Below are 26,000 nucleotides of genomic sequence, written 5' to 3'. Positions count from 1 at the left end.
AGGAGTGAAGTACATATACTTCATTGCAACGCTTTTTATAAGTTCTATTACATTGCTTTTTTCAATGCTTGCATTTCCTTCAATCAAGATTAAAAAGAATAATTTTGTTTACATCTGGTCCCTATAAACCCTAATTGGGTAACGCAAGAGAAAATCATTATATTGTTAGGATATAGAAACGTATTATACCTAATCTAGCATTAATAACCTTTCAAAAAATGGCTCTCATTAAAGGGCTATAGATAAAAAAATTTAGAGCCCTTTGATCCCCTAATTTAAGGGGCCAGCCCCTTTTTCTTGATATCAAATGAAAGGTCATTTAATTCTGAAAACATTTTGTCAACAAGTGTTTAAAAATTCGTTACTGTTCTGCAGATATATGAGAAAGAAGGTTTAAGGGGCCGATCCCTTATCTCCTCATAGGGTCCGTTTGGCGAAATTTTGAAGATTGCATATGGTTAAGAACATCTTTCTGAACAACTTTTTCTTTGTATTGCATTTCAAAATATTTTTCCTTTCCGAGGTATGGGTAATCAAAATTTTGGACTTTTGGTCCCTAAAAACCTTAAATTACGTAATACATGACAAAATCATTACATTGCTTTGATACATAACTGTAAGATAAACATATTTGCTTTTACAACCTTACACAAACTATCTCTCAGTAAAGGGTTACAGATTAAAGACTTTAGAGCCCTTTGTTCCCCTTATTTGAGGGGCCAGCCCCCTTTTCTTGATATCAAATGAAAGGTCATTTAATTCTAAACAAATTTTATTCGACAAGTGTTTAGAAATGTGTTACCATTCTGGAGATATATTAGAAAGAAGGTTTTAGGGGCCGATCCCTTATCTCCTTATAGGGGCCGCTTAACAAAATTTTGAAGGTTGCATATTCTTAAGAACATTAATTTAAACAACTATTCTTCTCTATTGCATTACAAAATATTTTTCCTTTCTGAGATATGGGTGATCAAAATTTTGGACTTTTGGCCCCTAAAAACCCTTATTTACGCAATACATGACAAAATCGTTACATTGCTTGGATATATTACTGTAAGAGAGACATATTTGTGTCTATAACATTTCACAAAATATCTCTCAGTAAAGGGCTACAGATTAAAGATTTTACAGCCCTTTGGTTCCCTCATTTTAGGGGCCAGCCCCTTTTTCTTGATATCAAATGAAAGGTCATTTAATTCTAAACAAATTTGTTTAACAAGTGTTTAGAAATTTGTTATCATTCTGGAGATATATTAGAAAGAAGGTTTTAGGGGCCGATCCCTTATCTCCTTATAGGGGCCGTTTAACAAACTTTTGAAGGTTGCATATTGTTAAGAACAATAATTTGAACAACTTTTCTTCTGTGTTGCATAACAAAATATTTTTCCTTTCTGAGATATGGGTGATAAAAATTTTGGACTTTTGGCCCCTAAAAACCCTTAATTACGTAATACATGACAAAATCATTACACTGCTTGGATACATAACTGTGAGATAAACATATTTGCCTCTATAACATTTCACAAAATATCTCTCAGTAAAGGGCTACAGATTAAAGACTTTAGAGCCCTTGGTTCCCTCATTTTAAGAGCCAGCCCCTTTTTCTTGATATCAAATTAAAGGTCTTGTAAATATGAACTTTTTTTGCATTACATGTGTTTACAAAATATTTTTCAGAAAAGAGATAAACTAAGAAAACCATGAAAAATGACGACGTTTTTTTAGTCTCAATTAGACCGGGCGAGCTTTAACGCCTTTTAAGCATGACAAATATGAATGCCAAATTGCACATCTACAATCTCTTGTCTACAATCCCTGAAAGTTTGAACTGAATACCTTTTACCGTTTAGGAGGAGATCCCTGGACAAGCCGACCCTCTGAAAATCGCTAAAACGTCATTTTCTCAAGAACGGAAATGACGTCATCAAAATAAAAAAATGCATATTAAGCTCGGTCTAATATCTATTAGATCTCAAAGTTTCACGAAAATCGGTTCAGCCATTTCCGAGAAATCGCCTGCACAAATTTTGTAAGAAAAAAAAATAATAATAGGGAAAAAGACACCGAACGAAAACAATAAGGTCTTCCGTTGAAAAACGGAAGACCTTAATTATAACGTATCGTATGTTACCTAGCGCAACACTCCCTATCTTGGTAAAATTATAAATTATGTTTGGTTTAAATTTCTTCAAACTGTTACCTATGCGAGAACAAATGACTCCCTACTTTAAAATCTGACATCAATCGACTTATAGAGAAAAAATATGAAAGAAAAAAAACGAGTTGATATAAATAAAATATTCTTACATTATGTTTCTTGATTTTGATACTTACTTCCTGTATATCTTATGAACATGTAGAAGGCATCACCGAGATACATGTACACATTAAACACTGGCGCCGACGACAGACTAGGTCCCTCCCTGAAGTACATCTCTACCCCCGCCACCTCCCGCTGTACAGATGGCAACAACATGTAGTCAATAGTGCTGAAAGTAACACATGTTGCATCATATACACAACAGTACTAAGAAAGTAACACAGGTAATAAATGCGACGGGATTTTAGTGTTGATTCTAGATCATTACCCTTTTGAATATATCTTTTACTTAAAATAAATGATACAAATTGGAAAACCATTTTTTAAAGTATATTTATTTTAAAATGAATAAAACAAAATATACAAATCAATAAAATACTGAAAACAAACAATGAGGATAATTTCATGGAGACCAAGCTTGTCTATGATGTTTTAAAAAACTTCTATGACGTCACCCATTGTATTTTGTCAACGTTTATTTTCACTATTCAATCACCAGTGGTTGGATATATAAATATCCAACTGATGGGCAGTTGGATATTTTTAATATCCAACCGCCCGTCAGTTGGATATTCAAATATCCAACAGTGCATAAAACAAATAAAAATGACAAAATGTTAAAACATGTATTTCCAACATAAATCCAAATATATAGAATCTTATCATATATAGACAAAAATGAAATTTCAGCTGAAATATCTCCTTTTAATTTTCAAATTGATAGATCTGGGATCACATATAAATCACTTCCATAAACACTTTTAGACTTCCTCTTTGAACCTTGAATTATATCACTCCTTTTCCTTAGTTTTAACAATATAGGGAATATTGTCGCACTTTGACTTCATAAGACTCCTATAAAATTTTTAACAAATCATCGTCTGTTAATTTTCGTCAAATTTCTGATTTGTCCTTTCTCCTTGCAAGTCTTAAATATCATTCAAACGGTATTCGTGTCTTTCCCGGTAGTGTAGACCTCTAAATCTATATACATTGAATTTACTTTGCGTTAAAAAATTCATCATCTACATTTAAGTCTGCTCAGTACAGCGGAATGGTTTACAATAACATGCGCACCTGTTCACTCGTCAATGAATAAAAGGTGTGTTTGGTTAGGCTATTGTGTATGGTACTATTGGAATCTCAAATGAGCTTGATGCTTTTGTATTACAGCACAGTAGAATATATGAATGGGTCAATGCTTCTTGGGGGTTCAATGGGGGGAATTTTTTTAAGTAAGATAAATAACTCGATAGTGTTGAATAGTTAAGAGAAAACATCCCCTCCTCGGGCCTTCGGCCCTCGGAGGGAATGTTTTCTCTAAACTATTCAACACTATCTCGTTATTTATCCATTACAGAACATGGTATTCTATATACTGAAAACCAAATTTTAATCGCGATGACTTTTGCGGTAGGCTTTTGCTTACCTCGCGAAAATTTCTTGCATGCGAATTAGAGTTGGTTTACAGTATTTTGAATCATTCATTAATAATTTTAGCTTGAACTTGTTGGGGGTAAGATTTGGAAGAGGAAGGCTTTTCTCCACTTCAAGTAGTTTCCCGATCATCTGTTAAATCATTCTTTGGTTTAAACATACTTATGATATACAGTGGATTTAAACACAAGTTCTCAACCTCAATCATATCAAGGATGATAAATGAAACAACAACAAAATATATGACGTATATATGAACACTTGTATAAGATATATAGGTGATTTATAAAACTGAAACATTAGAGATCTTTGGATATGGTCGTATTTTGGATTTCGTCCGACATGCAAACGAGGTGTGGTCGATTATAAAAAATTATTTATGCCATTTATAATTGTAGATCTATTGTAATGTAGACAGTTCAGGCATATCTTTTATAACATACACCATAACATAGCATAATATTTAAATACCATGCCATAGCAATAAAATCTCATGCCAAGCATACGATCACTAGCACATCATTATAGATTCTCATTCGTCATAGCATACCATAATATAGCATACAAACTTATGAACACTTGATTTTTAATGTTTCGTTTTGAAGAACGTTTACTTTGCAGATTAGTGGTAGACTTCGCTTTCTTAATATTCTACTTCTTTTTTTTTTTCATTCTTCTGTATGCGAAGGTTGTTTATAGCATATAGCATAGCAAACCATATTATTAAGCCTTCTGATTTAATTTCTCAAAGCAACGCAAACAAATCTCATAACATTGCATACAAATGTCATTGCATATCAATAACAACGCATACTATAGCATAGCATAAAATTGTAGCAGGATATACATTAAATGACTGTATACGACCTATGATATTTATATAAACATTTATGTAGTATATAAGTGTGGTATCATGTCTGAAACAAAGATATAAGGGACTCTCTTGAAAGTATTTATAATTCTTATTCACAGATAAGATAAACGGAACCTTTGTTTGCGAAATATGCAAATGAAGGATCATGGTATGAAGACCACATTAAATCTATACATTGTGACGTACTGAAATTAAATGCATCTACTGAGTATGTCACGGAGTGTGGAGGACTCAGCAACACGATTCTCCATTAACAACTTGAGTACTGTTTAAAAAAATTTGGCGCCGTCACCAACTTTGTTCAAAACAATACTCAGCCTCATATGAGTTGCACTTTTCTTATCAGATTTGATTTGATGACTGAGCTTATTGATTTAAAAACGTTGGTGCCGATAGTGCCAGGTTTGAAGGTAAAATATATCACAGTTACACGTAACTAAAAAATTGGATCGTTAGCAATGACATAGACAATAATTTAACTATATCCTTTACGAAACTAAACATATCAAAGGCACCAATAGTTTAAGCGGGGGCCACACTTTTGCTGATAAGAATTTGAGTCTATTTCATATTTACAATTTATTTCAAAGCACACGTTGTAACATTTAATGTTACTTCATGAACGTTTTTTCTAAGTATAGTCTGTTGTCAATGTATTTGACCGTATGCCTGAAAAATGCAGTTGTTTATATCGATAGTTTAAAAAACTATCTTGACGGACCTCATGATTTTTAGACGGTGGCTTTGCCACCGTATAATATCGTCGCACGGGTAGCTCATTTGTATGCATGATGGCACCCCTAGCGGCAGAAATATGCAGAGGTGATAATCAAGTTTACACAGAAGTTGATATATTAGAATGGTAGATATATAATACTATACAACTTTCATAGCCTTAAGGTAAACTAAATTTCGAAAGTAAAACTTGAAAGTAAATGCTTATGAATATTCATGAAGTTAACGATGGTAAGGTAGCAAGGGACTGTTTCGAATAAAGTACCCGTCAATATTTTTGTAAAATTGAGAGTTGTTGTTCTAGAAGGCTTATGAGTGTTGCTAAAATTCATGAAATGATTTTTATCATTATCATTAGTTAGAGGGGTGTCTCTTGTTGAAATTGATATGCATTATGTAGGCCCCTTATGTTAGGTACATGAGAATCAGAAGTAAAATGCGAAACCTGCGGCTATGACTGTTGTGCTGACTTTACACAGTGAAATTGCAAGTTACAGACGGGAGGTAAAATAACACGAAAAGTAGGTGGATGGGACATTGTAAACTATACACCTGTAAGTTTCTGACATGTGATAGTGCAACATGCACGCGGTACGGAAGGTCAACCCTCTGCAGGGAATAAGGTGGGGGAGGTATAAAAAGCTGAAAAATCATGAAAAATTAGCAAAATATGAAAGGGTTAAAATCTCGTAAAAACCAGTATGTAGGGAATTTTACAGGTTTTGATTAGTAATTTTCTTCAGAAATTGGTGATTGGCCTTATAAAGAGTAAATTAAAGGTATTTGTGCTGAATGGGAACTGAGGAAATTCTAGATACAGAGTTCCGAAGACATGCATCCCTTGGCTACAGTGAATTGTATGAAAAAAAATGCCCCCTGCCACCTAAGCGAGTCGGGTTAGGTATTCAACCAGAGCTGTATTACATCCTTATAAATATTGCGCGTAGAAAAGTAGTTCAAAGTTTATCGTAGTGTTTTTGTTGAATTTACATTTCTATATTTGTTTTCAGATATCTCAGACAGTTATTGCTTTAAATATTAATAAGCATGTATAAAATATCTTTGCATTTTAAATTTCCTAATAAATGAAAATAATGCGTAAGAATATATCCTGACATTCGATATTTTCACAAAGAAGAAGACAGCGCAGAGGTCAGAAAACAACAACATAAACAAATCCACGTGGAGAAAGAGAAGCGAATCAGATGTGAATAATATGTTTTCTTTTATATAAATTTAGGTATCTTTTGTTTATTATCCTCGTCTGATAGTCAGGTAGAGTAGGATTCAGACTACTGATCAATGGTTTTTTTACTATCAATCAGCCATTTTGGATTTTTTTCTCTGAATAGATTTCTTGTCTATTTTGATAAAGCCTAGTATATGTAAAGAGATCGACGTGTGGACAGACCAGCTATTATAAAAGATTCGATTTGTTTATTCAGGATTTTATATTTTCGTTGTTGTTGATAGTCATTAGTTGATCTTCATATAGGGCGTACAAGCGTACCCACGCTATCTGTCGGCCATATTCGTATCGGGTTCGTTCGCCATAGTAGTATCTGTAATTTGTTTTGGAAACTTCATTAACTTTTCATTTGATATTACGTGTATATCATTAATTTCAAATAAATAAAACATAAAAATTTATTGAAAAAATTATTGGTACTAAAATGGTTTGTAATTGATTATAAAAATTAAGACTTATCTTGATTCTTGAGAAGAAAATCAGAACTTTTTGAACAATTGTTATATATATATCTATATATATTAAGAACAATATGAGAAATTATTGACCAAATTGACATCAACTTATGAATTTGAAAACAAAATGAGAAACTTTCATTGAGACAAACTTGAGAATTTGAGAACAAAATGAGAAACTTAATAGAGAAAAATGAGATCATTTTGAGACTTCCTTTGAGCACAAACTGGCGCTAATTTCAGAATATAAGTACAGAATGAGAAACGTGCTGACATTATCATAATTTGAGAACAATATGAGCAACTTACTTCAAGCAAAATGTGAATTGGAACGAATATAAATGAAGATTTATGAGCATATAAAGAACTGAATACATATATTGATTGAAATTAGAACTTCAGAAGGTTATCATTGATTAAAAACAAGATTTTTGTATACAGACAGTATATATACAATAGCATGTGGATTTGATAAAGTTGTGTGAGAGTTAGATTGAGAATCCAAGTAGAAGAGAAACTACTTTATGTATTTCATGCATAACACATCTCTAGTGCGACAATTTGACAATAAAAATTAATTAATACATGTATGCACTTTCGAATTCGTTGTATTGAACGTAAAATACTAACTGAAAGAAGCTGTTTTAATTGATACTCGTAGACTTCAAAAGTTTAGTAGATTTGGAATTTCAAAGTAGAAATACATATATTATGAGCTACAATGAGTGTCCAAAAAAAATGTTTAATTATAGTTTCAAGTCAGAGTATTTACATTACTTGATATTTCAGTTCTTAAAATATGGCCGAAGAACAAAATTTAAGTGTGGAAAGACAACAACTAACTGTACAAGCAGATCATTCTCAATGTGCGGAAATCTTCCCAATCAGTTTAAGGGGAAAACAATGTATGAAAAACGTTTTTATGTTTCTTCTACGAAAACGCATCTTTCACAAAACATGATCAACATTCAATTTTGGAGACTGGAAATTGCAGTAATGAATTTTAAACAATTAGTAAAGGATGGTCCATTATTTGTTTGCTCTTGCTGTACACAAACTTGGTTTAGGGATGGTGTTTCTAAGGCTCAGTTTCTGTATACATTATATATAGCACACAAATGTTTGCAAGGTATCAAAAGTGTAAAAGATACAGAATGGATTTGTCATACTTGTAAGAAGTACTTAAAACTTGGTAAAATACCAGCTTTAGCAGTTGTAAATGGATTAGAATTTCCCCAGAAACCTCCCGAAATAAATATTACTGAAATGGAAGAGCGTCTCAATTGTCCAAGAATTCCATTTATGCAGTTGATGGAAAAACCAAGAGGAGGACAAAAGAGTTTACATGGGAATGTTGTTAATGTTCCTTCAGGTGTCAACACTACTGTCAAATCTTTACCACGAACGTTAGCTGAAACTGAAACAATTCAAGTGAAATTAAAAAGAAAATTGAGTTATAAGCACTATGTTTTATATGAGGCTATACGACCAAACAAATGTATGAATGCACTCAAGTGGCTTTTAGAAAACAGTGAATTGTTTCGAAATGAAGGGATATCAATAAGAGAAAACTGGGACATTTTACAAGAACAGAGAGAGTTTTATGCTACTGAGCAAAAATCAGGTGACAATGCTACAAGTTGTGAGACCACATCTTATACAAATGAATTGGAAAATGAGACCTGTTCTTTGCAAGATGAAGATGATGTTGATGAATGGACAGAAGATCCAAATTTTGAAAGTAGACTTACTGGAAATACTGACACGTTGCCGCATCCTGCAGATGTAGGATCATTAAATAAGACAATGTCATTTGCACCAGGTGAAAACCAAACACCTCTTGGGTTGTATCGAGATCCAGATGCAGAATATTTAGCATTTCCAACTACATGTATATACTGTGGTCAGAGACGAATGTCTAACAAAAATCGTTCAGTGCCAGTTACTTACAGTTCAATTTGCAAATGGGAGTTAAGATCCCAAGATCGCCGAGCAGCATGTTCAATGCCAAACCTTTTTTTCAAGTTAAAAAAAATTACAGATAAAGCAAATTCAAGACAAAGTGACACTTGCAATGCGAAAGTGCAAAAGCGAAGGCAAAAAAATAACAGCTGGTCATGTTTTGAATTCTACTTAATTTGATAACATTGTTAAATTAAATGAAGGGTATAGAGTCTTGAGAACATTAAAAGGATCACCAGCATATTGGGAAAGTGCAAAAAGAGATGTTTTTGCAATGATAAGACAGCTTGGTATTCCAACCTCGTTTTGTTCTTTCTCAGCTGCAGAAACAAAATGGAAAAGTTTGATTCAGATATTGAGCAAAATTCCTGAATTCGTTATTTCAATTTTAATTCGTAATTTCGGTTTTTTAAAATCGGTTATAACATATTTTCATCCAATTTGTGGTAACAAATTTCATGTTTTGGGGAACAAATTAAACGGGGTGGACTTCATTTGTCCTATATCGGCGTACTACGAAATACGCCGATCAATTGATCGGCGTTAAACGGCGAAATGGTAAATGAAGTAAACTGGTGTAAAAACAAAAGTGGAGGAACAAATTGTCACATCTGTTGCTGTAACCATGGTTACAGATGTAACAATTCCAAAAGACACCTTACTTTATCAGCTTTGCTAGAATTCTTACATAGATAGAAACAAAATATTTAGGAATTGTTATATATATAGCAATGCAATTTCACCAAAAATACAATATATACAGATTTGTTTCGACGGGTTTCTGTGCATAATTCCAATAATTAATGCTATCAATCAATGAGCATGCTGATTTATTAACATATACTAGATTTTGACCCGTGCGTGCACGGGTTGACATTGCATATCTGACATTTACGAAATAAGTACATCGACACAGTTTATTATTGACATTTGCATAACAACGCTATAAGCCTACAATAATGGTATTAATTTCACTATACTTTCCTTAGTTTGATAAATCTAACTGTGTCTCGGAAAAGGCACTCACCACAGTTAGATTGCCTCCCTTATACCCGTAATGTAGCAGAAAAATGCAGAATCGCTCCGGAACGATTTCGGAGAAAGTTAATGAAGTTGCCTTGAAAATAACAGTCAAATTCATCACAACAAACCTTTTTAAGACTGCAAATACCTTTTAACTAAAAGTTTTAATCCATAGAATGGAAGAATTCAACACCTTTTCACCAACGTACACGTATTTTCCTTGTAAAACTGGGTCCGTAGGACATTATTCATTTTTACGATAAAACATATTCTATCTTCACTCTCCTAACAAATATATAGTGTAACTTTTTTGCATGTAAACAAATATTTTTTGTCATCACGAAGACAAAAGTAAGTACTTAGTTGAAAGGTATATTTGTTATTTTATACTTTCTCTCATAAGAAATCATTAATTTATATGAACAAAATATATAGCAAAAGTCCAATGAAAATTTACCCGTATATGTATTATCATTTTTGAGTTTATTCATGCAGATGTGATATTGTGGAAACATAAACTAAAGATCCCGTTAGCGTTAATGTATTGCGCAAGCGCAAGATTGTAAAATCCAAAAAATCCAGGTGTTTTCCGGGATTTTTTGAGGAATTTTCGTTGATTATTTATTAGCAAAGCTTACCTGAGAAAAAATAAAAACAAATTTGTAATCTTCAAGTACCAATGATGTTTAAAATATACTAAACAAAAGACAGTATTCTTCCGATTTCTCGGTATTTAAGAACAAAAATTCGAGTCTATTATTTTAATATAGTAGTATAGATCTGCATTTTTCATCTCATTACATCACCAAACCGTGAGATTACTCCACACTTAAAAAAATACCGATCTGGAATAGAATTGATTTAAGAATATGGAATCATTCTTTGAGTATTACTAGTCTCAGGTGATTTTGGCCGGGACGTGTCCAAATCAAATAAAGCTCGAAGGAATTTATGATAAATTTGACCACGCTCTGACCGAAATTATCAACTCATAATATTTAAAGAATGATTCCTTATTACTTTAATACTTATATTTATATTATCCCAGATACAGTGGTAACAACGTTATTGTTGACAAGCCAATCGTGTTAAATCGTTCGTGTAACGTGGGTGATCGTTCGTGTAACGTGCGGGATCGTGCGTGTATCAGGAACATTGGTTTGCGTTTTTTACCGTGCGTGATCGTGCGGTTTTTTCGTTTTGTAACTTTTTTTACGGAATGCCAGGATTTATTCTTAAAACAAAGACAAGTAGTTTTTGTAAAACAATGTGAATTAAAAACTTTTTATTATATAAGAACATTGACAGTTGTTAACATTCAATCTCTCTTTCGTCCTTAAATACATTTTTTTTTTATTTCTATAGCTCATTCAATCCTTTGTTCGGTCGAGTTAGTTTTGCTTAATTTTACAATCAGCCTATATCAAGCATCAATTGTGTCTTGACAAATAATTTCAATCATATTAGCAAAAGCGACACGTTGAATGAAAGCGGCTAAGCTTACCCATTCCCCGTTTTAAACTAAACGATTATTCCCAACGTTTTTCTTTCAAATGAGAATACGATACGCATTATTATCTAGTAGATTGTATACACATTCGTTTGAATTAAAATTTATTTAGACGCTTTAAAATATAGAATGAATAGAAATAAATCAATTATTTACTGTACATTATGAAAATATTTGATGTGAAAAATCGAAATTCTATGGAACAAGGTAACAAATTTACCTGTATCACGCATAATTCTATCGTACATAAGAGAATTAAATTACATAAACAGTCAACTCGTATGTAAATAATTTCGTGTAGTTTATGCATTATCTTCATTTCAACTACACGTAGTTTTCTTAAACTTATGATTGAAGTTAATATTTGTTATGTAGACAAAATATTAACTTGTGTGTGAATCCTTTATATTTGTGTATGGATGTGTAAAAGTGTTAACTCGTGAAATACAAAACAGTGCATGACTAAAGTACATGCCGCTTTTCAGTAACACACAAACATAAAGCAATACAAATTAAAGTAATACGTTTCCTTAATTCTAATCTTAAAAATTAATTTTGATTTTGCGTGTTTAATGGTGTAGAATCGTTCGGTTGCGTGTTTTATCGTTTTTGTTCGTGTATTGTGAAGATTCAGTAAGTTAGTGATCGTCCGTGTATCGTGCGTGATCGTTCGTGTATCGTGCGTGATCGTTCGTGTATCAGAATCGTGCGTGTCGTTTGTCAACAATAACGTTGCTACCACTGTACCTAATGAATAACATGAAAACCAAGTTATCTGAGAATAGTTTATTTGGCGCTTCTGGCCGCGTGAAATTATGGGGGCTACCGCAGGGCCGCCCCCAACAAAAGCAAGCAAGCAAAAAGCAAAGCAACAAGCATTAAGCAAACATGATGTAATCAATAGGCAACTATGACGTAAGTATGACGTCATCAACAAGCAAATATGACGTTATCAATTATCAATAAGCAAATATGACGTAATCATGCACTGGGTAAACGCAATTGCATTAACGTTCTTCTAAATATTTTAACCTTACTTAAGCCTTATACATGATATAAGCAAACTTGAATGACAAGTAAATGGACACTAATTTTCACATGTGCATAGGATCAACTGTCCAATATGACGTCATGAGCGTAGAATATGTGTCGACTCTTATATTTGTGTTGAGGTGCGGTCGAAATACGCCATATGGTTTTTTCACCGCGACGTTATCCAGTGAACCAGTGTACAGCTGCAATATAATAAAAGGAAAACCACAGCAGTATACGCTCAAAAAGATTCACATGAACATAAAATCTTGTAATATGTAATTAAGTAAATCATGCCAAGTAAAAACAAAGACCATGTGCATTCTAACAAGTATGGGTAGTGGGTGGGTGGGATAAAAAAGCAAGATTATGTTAAAAATTATTTTAGCAAATTTACAACGTCTTACCTAATCCACGATTGTTTTAGAAAGGGGATTGTTCTAGAAGGGAAGTAACTAATATAAAAACACCCGTTAAAACCCAACACGATCGTACTCAAAATGTCCGGCTAATAGTTACTGAGATAAATGCGCATATCTGAGACAAGCTCCAATATGCGATATTATCCCAGATACCTAATGAATAACATGAAAACCAAGTTATCTGAGAATAGTTTATTTGGCGCTTCTGGCCGCGGTGAAATTATGGGGGCTACCGCAGGGCCGCCCCCAACAAAAGCAAGCAAGCAAGCAAAACGCAAAGCAACAAGCATTATCTACATGGTAACCTAAATCTACTTGGGTTGAATTGTTAATGACAGGTTGACTAAAGTTATTGCCAAACATTAAAGACTGAGACTGAGCACCAATGTTAGTACCTTGTGCCATTTCTGTCGATTCTTGCTGGGTTGAGCCAATAACATCTGTTGGTCCTGCCCCAGTGACGGATGGCGCCACCATCATGGGTGCTGTGGAGGGCTGAGGGGAATGGGAAGCCACCATCTTATTTTGCACCGGAGGTTGCGCTACCTGTTCTGCTGCCGTACTGCTGCTTGCACGCCCTGCCCTCTCGGGCCTCTGTCGTCTCCGGCCCCCACGCTGGCTCCTCGTCGCTGACAAATCCGTTTTTCTTGTTTTTGCTCGGAATAATAAGAAATAATTAAAATTAGCAAAATTAGTAAATACTTAACGGATAAAATGGACGGTTTTTGAGTACATCTGCATTCCGTTCTGACTATTATACCCTCACGTGGATTTCAGCCGAACATAAATAAAAACCATGTAAATAATTCAATCAATCAAAAATCTTCATAAATTGAAACCATCCATCTATATTACTTCTGGCAGCGTACAACATTACCCAATATGAGTTGAATGCTTTGTTATAACAGCCATAAAAAAGCAAGATTATGTTAAAAATTATTTTAGCAAATTTACAACGTCTTACCTAATCCACGATTGTTTTAGAAAGGGGATTGTTCTAGAAGGGAAGTAACTAATATAAAAACACCCGTTAAAACCCAACACGATCGTACTCAACATTTCCGGCTAATAGTTACTGAGATAAATGCTCATATCTGAGACAAGCTCAAATATGCGATATTATTTCCAATCTCTACACTTTGAAACAACATTCTAAAACCGCTGTTTTTTTTTAAATGAATAACACATGCTATGTATTATTACGCAGCTAAGCCAATACTGTTTTTCGGTTATGCTGTATGACACGCCCATTTTGTGTCGCTCGTTTTTTATGACATTATTGGGCTGGGTTATCACAGTAAAGGGCACTTAAAAATATAAATATAATATTTAATATGATGAAGCCAGGCATTATAACCAGGATGTGCGCATGCGTGAACCAACTTTCCATCAGAACGATGTATAGAATAGGCTATTTTTGGGAGTTGATTTTAATCAACTCTACTATGGAGTTACTCAGACAAACCGAAAGTGAAACAGTATATGGACCTTAGCACAAATCATTGCTGCTGACAAGACTTAGTTCTTAAAAATAATTGATGAATTCGATGTAATGTATGCTAAAGCGTTGTTTTTCAAGGAAAATTATTTATAAATACCTTGAAAATAATCAGATTTTAAATGGTACGAACAATTTAAATATTTTTTGTAGTCGTATATATTCCTACGCCAGCGTTCAATATAGTCTCGTTCAACTCGACGCTCGGCTGTCGGAGATTTACGGTGTCAGCCGAGCGTTTGGTTAAACGAGACTAGAGTTCAGTTATGTTTGGATCCATACAATTTTCGAGAAATATTTCTATCACTGATAAATAGTTTGATTGAATTAATTTTATCTTTAAAATTATTTAACATTATTTATATGGGGGTTTCTCGACATTCTTGTCGAAAAAGTCCAAAAAATTCATATTTAAAAAATGTACGTAATTCAAATTAGAAAATACATGTACTAGTCATGCAAATTAACATATCATTGATTTTAAAATAAATAAACATCGACAAAATCAACCCCCGTAAGTTCTTCAGTACTTTGATTTTATAAAGTACAACCAGGCACTATAACCAGGATATGCGCATGCGTGTACCGACTTTTCGGTAAACGTTTGGAAGGAAATTCGAAAGCTGTTTGGAGGAACTTCGAACTGATATTTGCGCAATTTAAAAAAGTATAGAAAAATTCGATTTTTACATTATAAATGTTCATTAAAAGAGATAGGAATGTTGTGTACATTAGATTTACACCAAAATGTTGAATAAATATTAGTATTTGAGAGAACAAAAAAGAGCAATGCTACAGGAAAACAACAGGCACTTAGCATCGGAGTGGGGGAGGGGGATGTGGAGTGGAGCAGGGGCAGAGGGACGAGCTAGACTACCCCCTTCAGTACACTATTTCTCGTAGCAAACATTTGTCTTAAATTTACATATAAAAGGTGTATTAACAAAGAGTTCCCCACTAATGTTTTTGGGACCAAGGTAAAACTGAAATGAAAGGGAGGAAACAAACTGTAGAATTGAAGTTAAAGGTACGCCTTACCCCATACCCCCACGGATTAGGACTTTTAAATGTTTTAATAGCATAGTGTATGTATCACTAGAGTCAGTGTTCGTATCCCCAAGGTCTGTATACCTATAACATAGGTCGGTATTACGATTATCAGGATGTCTATATCTATTACCAGGGTCAGTGTACGTATCACCAGGGTCTGTGTGACCATCATCTGGGTCTGCATACAAACAACCTGGGTCAGTGTACGTATCATCAGGGTCAGTGTATGTATCACTAGGGTCAGTATTCGTATCACCAGGGTCTGTATACCCATAACCTTGGTCAGTATTACGATTATCAGGATATTTATACCTATTACCAGGGTCAGTGTACGTATCACCAGGGTCTGTGTGCCCATCATCTGGTTCTGCATACAAATAACATGGGTCACTGTTCGTATCATCAGGGTCAGTGTATGTATCACTTTGGTCAGCGTTCGTATCACCAGGGTCTGTATACCCATAACCTGGGTCAACATTACGATCATCAGGATGTCTATATCTATTGCCAGGGTCAGTGGACGTATCACCAGGGTATGTGTGCCCATAACCAAGTCATTAGACCCATCATCAGGGTCTTAATGCATATCACCAAGGTCAGTGTTCGTATCACCAGGGTCTGCCCATTACCAGGGTCTTAAAACCTATATTGTTATAGGTATTGAGACCCAGGTGATGGGTATGCTGGCTCTGGTTACGTGTATACATGTACACACTCTTGTAATTAGGTACACTAACCTTGGTTATAGGTAAACTTACCCTAGTAATGGGCTAACTGATTCTGGATATGAGTATACAGACGCTAGTGATGTGCATTCTTGCTCTATTAATTTAAAACTAGTATACAGACCCCGGTGATAGGCAATATAGACCCTAGTGAAACGTACACTTACCCTGATGATAGGCATTGAGACCCTGGTGATGGTTACGTGGATTTCTGGCTATGGGTAATTCGACCCTGGTGATGAGCACAATGACACATTGACCCTCGGGATAAGTATTGAGACCATAGTGTCCTGGTGATGGGTATACTGAATCTCGTTATGCGTATACAGGCCCTGGTGATACGTACACCGACTCTGGTAGTACTTACTCTGACCCTGGTAATATGTACTCTGACCCTGGTGATGGGTATACAGACCCTGGTGATGGACACACAGACCTTGGTGAGGGGTTATGGATAGAGCTACATGGGGTCAGTGTTCTGACCACCCCTATTCCTCCCCAATAACCCCTGAAAAAAAAATAAAAAAATAAAATATCCCTCTCCTCCTAACCTTGAATTTTTTTTTATATTGAATTTAAGAGTAGGTGTTTATAGAACCTGGTGAATGGTACATTGTATGAGATACAGTAATATTGGTTTAAATATAAACCCAATTCTTTTTACTGGTATATGAAAGGTGGCATCGTAAGCATGTGAAAAGAGGTGGGTGGGGTGGGAGAATCGCCAAACAATTCTTGACATGCAAAAAAAAAAGTCTTTAAAAAATTCGAAAATCGTACACCGTGGGGTTAGCTATAGAAATGCTAAATTTCACTGTTTATTTCCTCCCAGTCACTTTCAATTTTTTTACATGCTCCGAAAATGTTAGGAAAGGGGAGGGGGACTGTATGGGGACAGTCCTCTCCCTGCCATCCCACCAACCCACCCGTTTGAAGCTACGTGTCAATTGCCTTCCTGTAACATTGCCTTTATTGTCCTCGCAAATATTTAATTAACTTTTTTTAGTGTAAACCAAAGGTACATAACATTTCTTTAACTTTTAATGACTATATGATATAAAAGTCGCATTTTTTTATTCTTTGTTTTTTGGCACCTATCATAAGTTGGAAGTTTCTCCAAGAAGTTATCGAATTTCCTCCCAAACGACTACCAATCCCGATGAAAAGTTGGTTCACGCATGCGCACATCCTGGTTATATTGCCTGGTTATGTCATATGAAATATCATATCTATATTTTTCAAGTGTCCTTTACCGTGATAACATTACAAATCAATTTTGAAACGTATGGCCCATTTATTTCATTAAAAATAAGCAACACAAAATAAGCGTGTCCTACAGCATAACCGACAAACGGTGTTTGCTGCAATAATACATAAATTGTGCTACGCATGAAAAAAAACCCAGTGGTTTTAAAATGTTGTTTTGAAGTGTAGAAATTGGAAATAATATAATTAAAAGCAAAAAGGCATCATTCTTTGAATATTATGAGATGATAATTTCGGTCGGAGCGTGCATATCAAATCTATTATAAAGCCCTTCAAGCTGTATTGGATTTGAACACGCTCCGACCAAAATAAATATGAATAATGAACATAAATCTGCCCATACAAGCGTTTAAAGATATCCTATTCATCGGTAAAAGGCGATTAGAATAGCAAATGTTAAAATCGTTTAAAAAGAAATCTGACTGTAACAAAATAATTACGGATACAACTTTCTAAATTAACAATACTTAAAATAACTAGATACGTCAAAACACCATACCTATATCAATCATTTTTGCTGTAAAATTGAATATATTTTGTATAGCTTTACAAGGAAATGTCCCTAGTGTTGACCTCGTGACGTCACTGAAGCCTTGTTATCGCCTAAATTCATTTTCTCTTGATTAGATTTCTAAAAGAGGTAAAAATAGGCACTTTGAAGAGGCGTAACTCCATATTTTTTGCTTCGATTTCGATGCGGTTTTTGCACTAAATTTTGGTAAATAAATTCTGACATTAGTCCGACATTGGCTGGGCTGCAGGTACCCTTTTATAAATCAGCATGCTCAATAATTATTAGCATTGACTCAACAATTTTTTTGAATTTTGCGCACAAACCCGTCGAAACAAATCTGCATATCCTGCATAATATTTTTGGTGAAAATGCGTTGCTACATATATAGCAGTTCTTAATTATTTTGTTTCAAATCAAAGCCGATAACGTAAGGTGTCTTTTGGAATTGTTACATCTGTTACAATGGTAACAGCAACAGCTGTGACAATATGATCCTCCTCTTTTGTTCTTATGCCAGTTTACTTAATATGCCGTTTCGCCGTTCGCCGATATGGGACAAATGAAGTCCGCCCCGTTTAATTTTTTCCCGAAAACATGAAATTTGTTATCACAAATTGGGTGAAAATATGTTATAATCGATTTTAAAAAACCAAAATTACGAATTAAAACTTTGAAATAACGAATTCAAGAATTCGTTATTTCAAATTTAATTTGTTGAAACAGATTTTAATATTTGAAATAACGAATTCAGCGAATTTGTTATAACAGATTAAATTCGTTATAACGAATTTCTAAAATTTGTTATAACAAATTTCTAAAATTTGTTATAACAAATTTAATTCGTTATAACGGATTCAACATTTCGTTATAACGATTTAAATTCGTTTTAACAAATTCAAGAATTCGTTATATCAATTTCAAAAATATATTTTGATAGGTCCTAAATGGGCTTCCGTAGGTTTCAGATATTTATGTCCAAAATTTTGAAAGGTGACTGCAGTCCTTTAGGAAAATTGTTGACCATTTCTTACGTGTTGAGTTTCAGCAATGGGGATCTCCACACAGCCATTTGCTTCTTTGGATAGAAAATGCACCTGTGTATGGAAAGTCAACTAATGAAGAGATTCAAAACTCTATTGATGAGCATTCCACTTGTTTCAAAAATGAAAATATTGCGGAACTTGTCAATTATCAAACACACAGGCATCCTAGAACATGCAAGAAAGCAGGAAAGAATATTTGTCGTTTTAATTTTCCTTTGCCTCCAATGCCAAAAACCATCATTTTATAACCATTGGAGGAGGACAAATCTGAACGAAATGCAGATGTACAGCAAAATTACAGGAAAATATGTGAACTGCTCAATGATTCTAAATTGTGCAATGCAATGAGTTTTGATGAATTTTTGACAATGATAAATTTGACAAAGGAAGATTACATTTTGGCAATACGGTCTTCTTTAAAGTCTCCGAAGGTGTTTTTGCGTCGCAGCATTGCAGAAATAAAAATAAACCCATACAATCAGATAATATTGAGGTCATGGGAAGCTAACATAGATGTTCAGTTCATTCTTGATGCATATGCTTGTGCAGCATATATTGTGTCGTATATTTCAAAGTCCCAGAGAGGAATGTCTAATTTACTTCATGATGCTTGTGAAGAGGCAAGGAAGGGAAATTTATCTTTAAAGCAGCAAATAAGACAAATTGAAAACAAATTCCTCACACATGTAGAAATATGTGCTCAAGAGGCAGCATATTTGCTTTTGCAAATGCCATTACGATCAAGCAGTAAAAATGTTGTGTTTATCGCACATTTTGAAGTCTCTTGAATTTCTTCAAGAAATGCCAGAAAATTCAACAAATATTGAGTCAGAAAACTGGATAAAACGTTATAAAAGAAGGCCAGGTGTTCTGCAGAACTATTGCTTAGCTTATTTTGTGTCAAAATTTGATGTTGTGCCACCTCCTAAAGACAAAAAACAGAACAATATTGAAGAGTTGTTACCAGAGGATAAATATGAGGAAATGAATGAAGACAATAGTGATGTGTCAATTAGTGATGAAGACAATTCAAATAGTCAAAAAGAATATCATATAAAAGATGGTTCTATTTTGAAATTAAGGAAAACTCAAACAGTTATCAGATATGTTCGATACAACAAGGAACAAGATTCAGAAAACTATTTCCGAGAACAACTCATGTTGTTTTATCCATGAAAAAATGAAGAAAATGATCTAATTGGAAACCACATTTTAATCAGCAACAGGTAAAAATGAAGAAAAACAAATTGCCTTATGAAGCAGACAGGGGTATAGTTGAAAACAACATGAATGATTTATTGAGTAATGTTGATCATATTGATGCTGCAGAAGTACAACATAATGAAGAAATTGACTTTCATCAAGATGAAAACTTGTGCTTAGATCATGGTTGTTTTAACCCAAAATTTGCACAGATGGAGTATGACTAAGGTCTTGATATAGGCATAGCAAGAAAACAAGTGGAGACTGATAATATACCAGTTAACATGCTGAGTGATAAGGAATATAAACTCCCTGCAAGAAGTTTAAATCAAAATCAGAAACTAGTTTTTTTACCACATACTTCATAAGATTAAAACGAATGATCTACCAATTCATTGCTTCTTAACAGGTGGTGCTGGTGTGGGAAAAAGTTTTTTAACAACCTGCCTATTTCAGGCAAATGTTCGTTATTATGCCAAACGTGTAGCAGAGAAATGTGATGAGGTTAAGGCGGTATTATGTGCACCAACAGGTAAAGCTGCTTACAACATAGGAGGGCAAACTATACATTCTCTTTTCTACATTCCAGCAAACCAAAATTTGAAGTACAAACCTCTTGATGTCCAGCAACTTGACAATATGAGAGTAAAGTTTCGCAGCTTGAAAATTGTCTTTATTGATGAAGTTTCGATGGTATGAAATAAAATGTTCAATTACATTAATTTAAGGCTGCAAGAGATTTTTGCAAAAGGTGTTGCATTTGGAGGTATTAGCATCATAGCTATTGGTGATTTATTCCAGCTTAAACCAGCATTTGAAGGCTGGATATTTGAAAATCTCACTGAAGGCTATGGACCATTAGCAACAAATTTATGGACTGATTTGTTTCGAGTCTTTGAATTAACAGAAATTATGAGGCAAATAGAAGATAAAAACTTTGCTGAATTACTAAATAGACTAAGAGAAGGAAAGCACAACGACAATGATATAAAAGTGATGAGAACGAGAATCTGCACAGAAGAAATCCAAAATTTAAATTCAATTCCACACTTGTTTACAACCAATGTCAAGGTGAATTTTCACAATAGTCAAGCACATGAAAAAGCAGATTCAAATGACAAATGTATTGTGACGGCACTTGATGCTGTTACTGGAGATGTGTCCTCTGAAATAAAAAATGCAATACTCCTTCAAGTATCTGATGATCCATCTAAAACCATGGGACTATGTAAAAAATTGCAATTGGTGACCGATTTACCTGCTGAGGTTTGCATCAATATCAATGTCCAAGATGGGTTAACAAATGGAAGTCCATACATAGTGAAGAAACGAGATTACAGCGTAATATGTTCAAACAGGTGCAGTATTGTATGGGTATTGTTTGATGACCCAGTAATAGGATTTTATGCACGACAAAAATACTGTAATCTGTATACTGAAAATATCTCTAAAGATTAGACACCCATTTTTGAAGTGACTAAAAAGTTCACAGTCGGAAGACACAAATCCTGTCATGTCACAAGAAGATAATTTCCACTGCGACTAGCATGTGCAAAAACAATACATAAACCACAGGGTTCTACATTAAATAATGTTGTGCTAGATTTAGGAAAAAGGAAATTAGATCACATTCATTATGTCGGTCTAAGTAGAGTTCGAACACTGCAAGATTTGCACATTTTGTCCTAAATGAAGAAACAATAGGAGTTTCAGAAAATGTTGTTTGTGAAATGGAACGTATGAGAAATCATGCAGCATTGTGGACCTGCCTGCATATTCTTGAAAACATAACTTCAGATTTGAAAATTATATATCACAACAGCAGGTCGTTACGTTTGCACATAAGTGACTTATTGTCAGAAAAAAACATTCTGTCAGGCGATATTGTAGCTGTTACAGAAAGCAGATTAAAAGCAAGTGACAACAGTGAAAATTATTTGTTACCAGGTTTTCATATTTATCGTGTTGACGAAGAAGAATTCTCTCATACAATGCGGCCATTTTTTGGTTCAGTTATTTACTCCAAATATCCACTGATCAATGTGTCAAAAGCAGTTCTAAATGGCATTCAAACAGTAAAGGCAACACTAATGAAAAACAGTGACCTTGTTCAAATTATTTTCATATATTGTCCCCCAAAGTTTGCCACCATCACCAATATTTGTTGTTTTCTGGTTTCAGTCTTGAACTTGTTAGATACTAGTCAACCTTTTCTTATCATGGGTGATACAAACATAGATTATTTTACCCAAAGAGACCTCTCTTTAAATTTGAAACATTTAAATATCAGACAAATAATGCATAGTTCTACAACTGACTATGGAAGTTGTTTAGATCATGTATATACCAACTTAAATAGTTCTGCTGAAATTTCATGTGCTACTCTGGAATCATATTATTCAGACCATAAACCCATTGTTGTGTATTTGCCATTTTAAAGACTTATTATATTACGCGTTACTGTATTTCAGCTAAAAAAAACATAATAATTAAAACAATCTTACCGCTTACAAATATGCATAATGAGTTCAAAATATAAAACAATAATAATCAATTGTCTGCAATATTAAAATACTCAACATTGTAAATCTATTACCATCGTACAAGACCATTATATTAAGTATCTATAGACATTCTTCAAGACTCTTTATTTAATTATGTATTTCAGATGCTGCATAAAACTTTGGCAGAGTTGCAAAAAATGAAGTCAGGAGATTCCCTTCCATATCCCAATGCTTTGGTTAAAGCAGCAGTCATCAAACTTGGCCACACAGCCACCTTTACCAATGCAAATGGAGAAAAGGAACTTTAGTGTTGCTGATGGAACTGAGGCCATGCTTGTCACTCTTAGTGATGAAGCAAAATTGCCAACTATCAAAGAAATTTCATTGTGAAAGGAAGTTGACTTGTACTGTCCAAACAATAAAAAATTATGGCAGGACCAGCTGTACAAGTGCCAGAATCTTTAACAGAAAAAGCAGTTACCATAATCATGCATGCCACCATCACCAACAGAAACCTTGAAGGATGCAATGTCATCGCCTGTTAGAGAAATCCTGACTGTTCAAGGGCAAATTATCCGTGTTCGTAACTCAACTTGATAATGTTAGGATTCCTGGGTTGAGACTATATCATCATTTGTTTCAATTATTTGTGTGTTGTTGTGACTTACTTGTTTTATTTACATGGATATATAAATCCTTTTATTCCATTGGAATACAGACTTGTTTACTTTCGTTCGGACTAACCGCCATGCTTGCGGTATATTACGGACTTTGAGCCCATGTTTAAAACTATTTAAACTCCTTATAACAAAACAATGACAATCGAAATGAACGAAAATAATTGATGTTATTCAACTTTATTAATGGTAATTTTGTATTATAATGTAAAAATGTTAAATGTCATGTATTTTATGTCGGTACAACGTTATCATATAATTATTATGAGATGAAATGCGCCAAGTTAGTTGACGCTTATGACGTTGACGTTGTCAACGTATCAGCATCAACATAACAAGCTAGGGCATAAACAGACGGTGTTTGGAAAGCAAAGTTCATTTGACGGTGAAGAGCAACTCACTTGACAGTGGTATGTATTGACATTATCAAGTGTTTTAGCTATTACGGTAAAGTAATATAACTTTTGTATTAGGGCGTCCTGGATTGGTTCGTCGCTATACTTATAGGAATTAATAACGTTGTACCAACCGTACTGTATAATAGTAATAATTATACGTGTTTTTATATGGAACCATTCGTTCGTTGCAATAAATGGTAAAAACTTTATACGGAGTATTTATATTAGTTTCGGCAAATTGAATATAATAAGTGAATCAACGATTTCTATGAACTGTGACCAAAAGTTAATTCTTTTTTAACCTTGACGCAAGATAATAATTAAACAGCGACCCATATTTAAGTTTAAGCGTTTACCCGTACCCTCGGTTCGTCACAATAATAACGTTAAAAATCATCTAAAATTATAATTCATAATCAAATGAAATTAAAAAAAATTGTTCTTGTATTGAATTATACCCCTATAGTTTACTTTTCAATTGATTTTCTTTGCGGGATGAAGCAATCAAAACAGTGAAAGTTGCCAAGAAGGACAAGATTAGAACATTGACCTTAGAAGAGAATGGGCAGACAATGGAACTAACTCTTTGGAGAGAGCTGAGTGAACAAGACTTGAAGATAGGACAATACATTGAAGTTAGTCATTGTCTTGTATCTGAATGGCTCAGAAAGAAGAGCCTCAACTCCACAAAAAACACCACCATCAAGGTAACAATAGCTTAATACATTCAACTGCATTTACATGTATTCAAAATCCAAGCATAGTACTAGTATATTGTAAATTTACACAAAATTGGAAAAAAATAATGTACTTTAATCATGCTAAAAATATCAGCTATGCATATTATGTGTAATGACGAATGAATACTTCATTGTTTCAGGCTGTACAACATAAAGATATGGTTGTAACCGGAAATGTCGAAGCTCTGTCAATGACGGACACCCACTGTGAAATGTGTGTCAAGGAAGATGACATATATAAAGACTTTATTGTGGATCCGGACATGGTTCGTGCCCAAATACAAAGATATGTTGAAGAAGCCGGAATATTCAACTTACAACAGCTAGAAAATATGATTGTCGACAAACTTCCCTTCCCTGTGAAGCTTGTCATCAACGGCACAAGAGTCATTTCCTTTGAATTGTTATAAACACTTACCAACATTCCTACATTTGAACCATATCAAAATTAATACTGTTTGTAAGAACTGTTAAATTACTAAAAAAAAAAGTCGTATGATTATTGATTAGCTATTATGACATCTTTTCAAATTGACATTTGCAAACAGGTTCATTAAATTTGTAATATTTCACTTACCTTATTTTTACCCTTTCTGAAACACCATAACTGTATATAGATCTAGTTTAATTTCTGGTTGTAAATATTTAATGAGGAAATGCAAACAATATCTGCTTAAGTTCTTTACAGAAATACCGGTACATGCTTTTCTAACTTTGCATGCACACATTGGTTATACAAGTTAATTCATTTTGTTAACTTTGATAGTTAGTCTACTTTTATTGTGTTTGTTTCAAAAAACCAAATGTCCCTTTCATCCAATCTTCATTTGGGATATACAGATTGATTTCTGTTAATTATGTTGGTTTTTACTTTACTTTTCCCATTTTAGTAATACCCTTACTTGATGCATATTGTTAGTTTTAGTTGTATTTTTCTTGTTTTCATCTTCATAACCATATAACTCAATTGTTCAGTCTATAAGAGACATTCACATATGGTTATTTCTTTCACATAGATATATAGTGTGTTTATATATAGAACATGTTTGTTTTTACTTTACCTTTTCTGTTTCTGTTACTATACTTACTTGATGCATATTCTAGTAGTTTAGTTTTAGTTTACATACACAGCACAAAATATAAGCATTAATTATCTTGCTGAAAGATAAGTGAATGTATAGAAACTTGATCACGAAATACGCTAAAGACTATAATCTCTACATGTCATTTTACAATTAATCTATTTCTTTCTTTGAAATGTGTACATGTTCTAAATATGAAAAGAACATACTGCCAAATAATTTGTGCCAAATTTTCATTGCCATTGTCAATATACCAGTTGACATTCAGTTCATCTTAGAAA

General features: G+C 33.8%; 2 pseudogenes; one reads left to right on the top strand and one right to left on the bottom strand.

Moving 5' to 3' along the window:
* Positions 1-12,380: 12,380 nt before the first annotated feature.
* On the bottom strand, positions 12,381-16,114 carry LOC128169025 (cGMP-specific 3',5'-cyclic phosphodiesterase-like; annotated as a pseudogene).
* Positions 16,115-23,250: 7,136 nt separating this feature from the next.
* Positions 23,251-25,047, top strand: LOC128169024 (uncharacterized; annotated as a pseudogene).
* Positions 25,048-26,000: the final 953 nt, after the last annotated feature.

This window comes from Crassostrea angulata, unplaced genomic scaffold (assembly GCF_025612915.1).
Source record: "Crassostrea angulata isolate pt1a10 unplaced genomic scaffold, ASM2561291v2 HiC_scaffold_86, whole genome shotgun sequence".
NCBI lineage: Eukaryota > Metazoa > Mollusca > Bivalvia > Ostreida > Ostreidae > Magallana > Magallana angulata.
The sequence above is the reverse complement of the archived record's forward strand: the minus strand, read 5'-3'. Positions and strand labels throughout refer to the sequence as shown.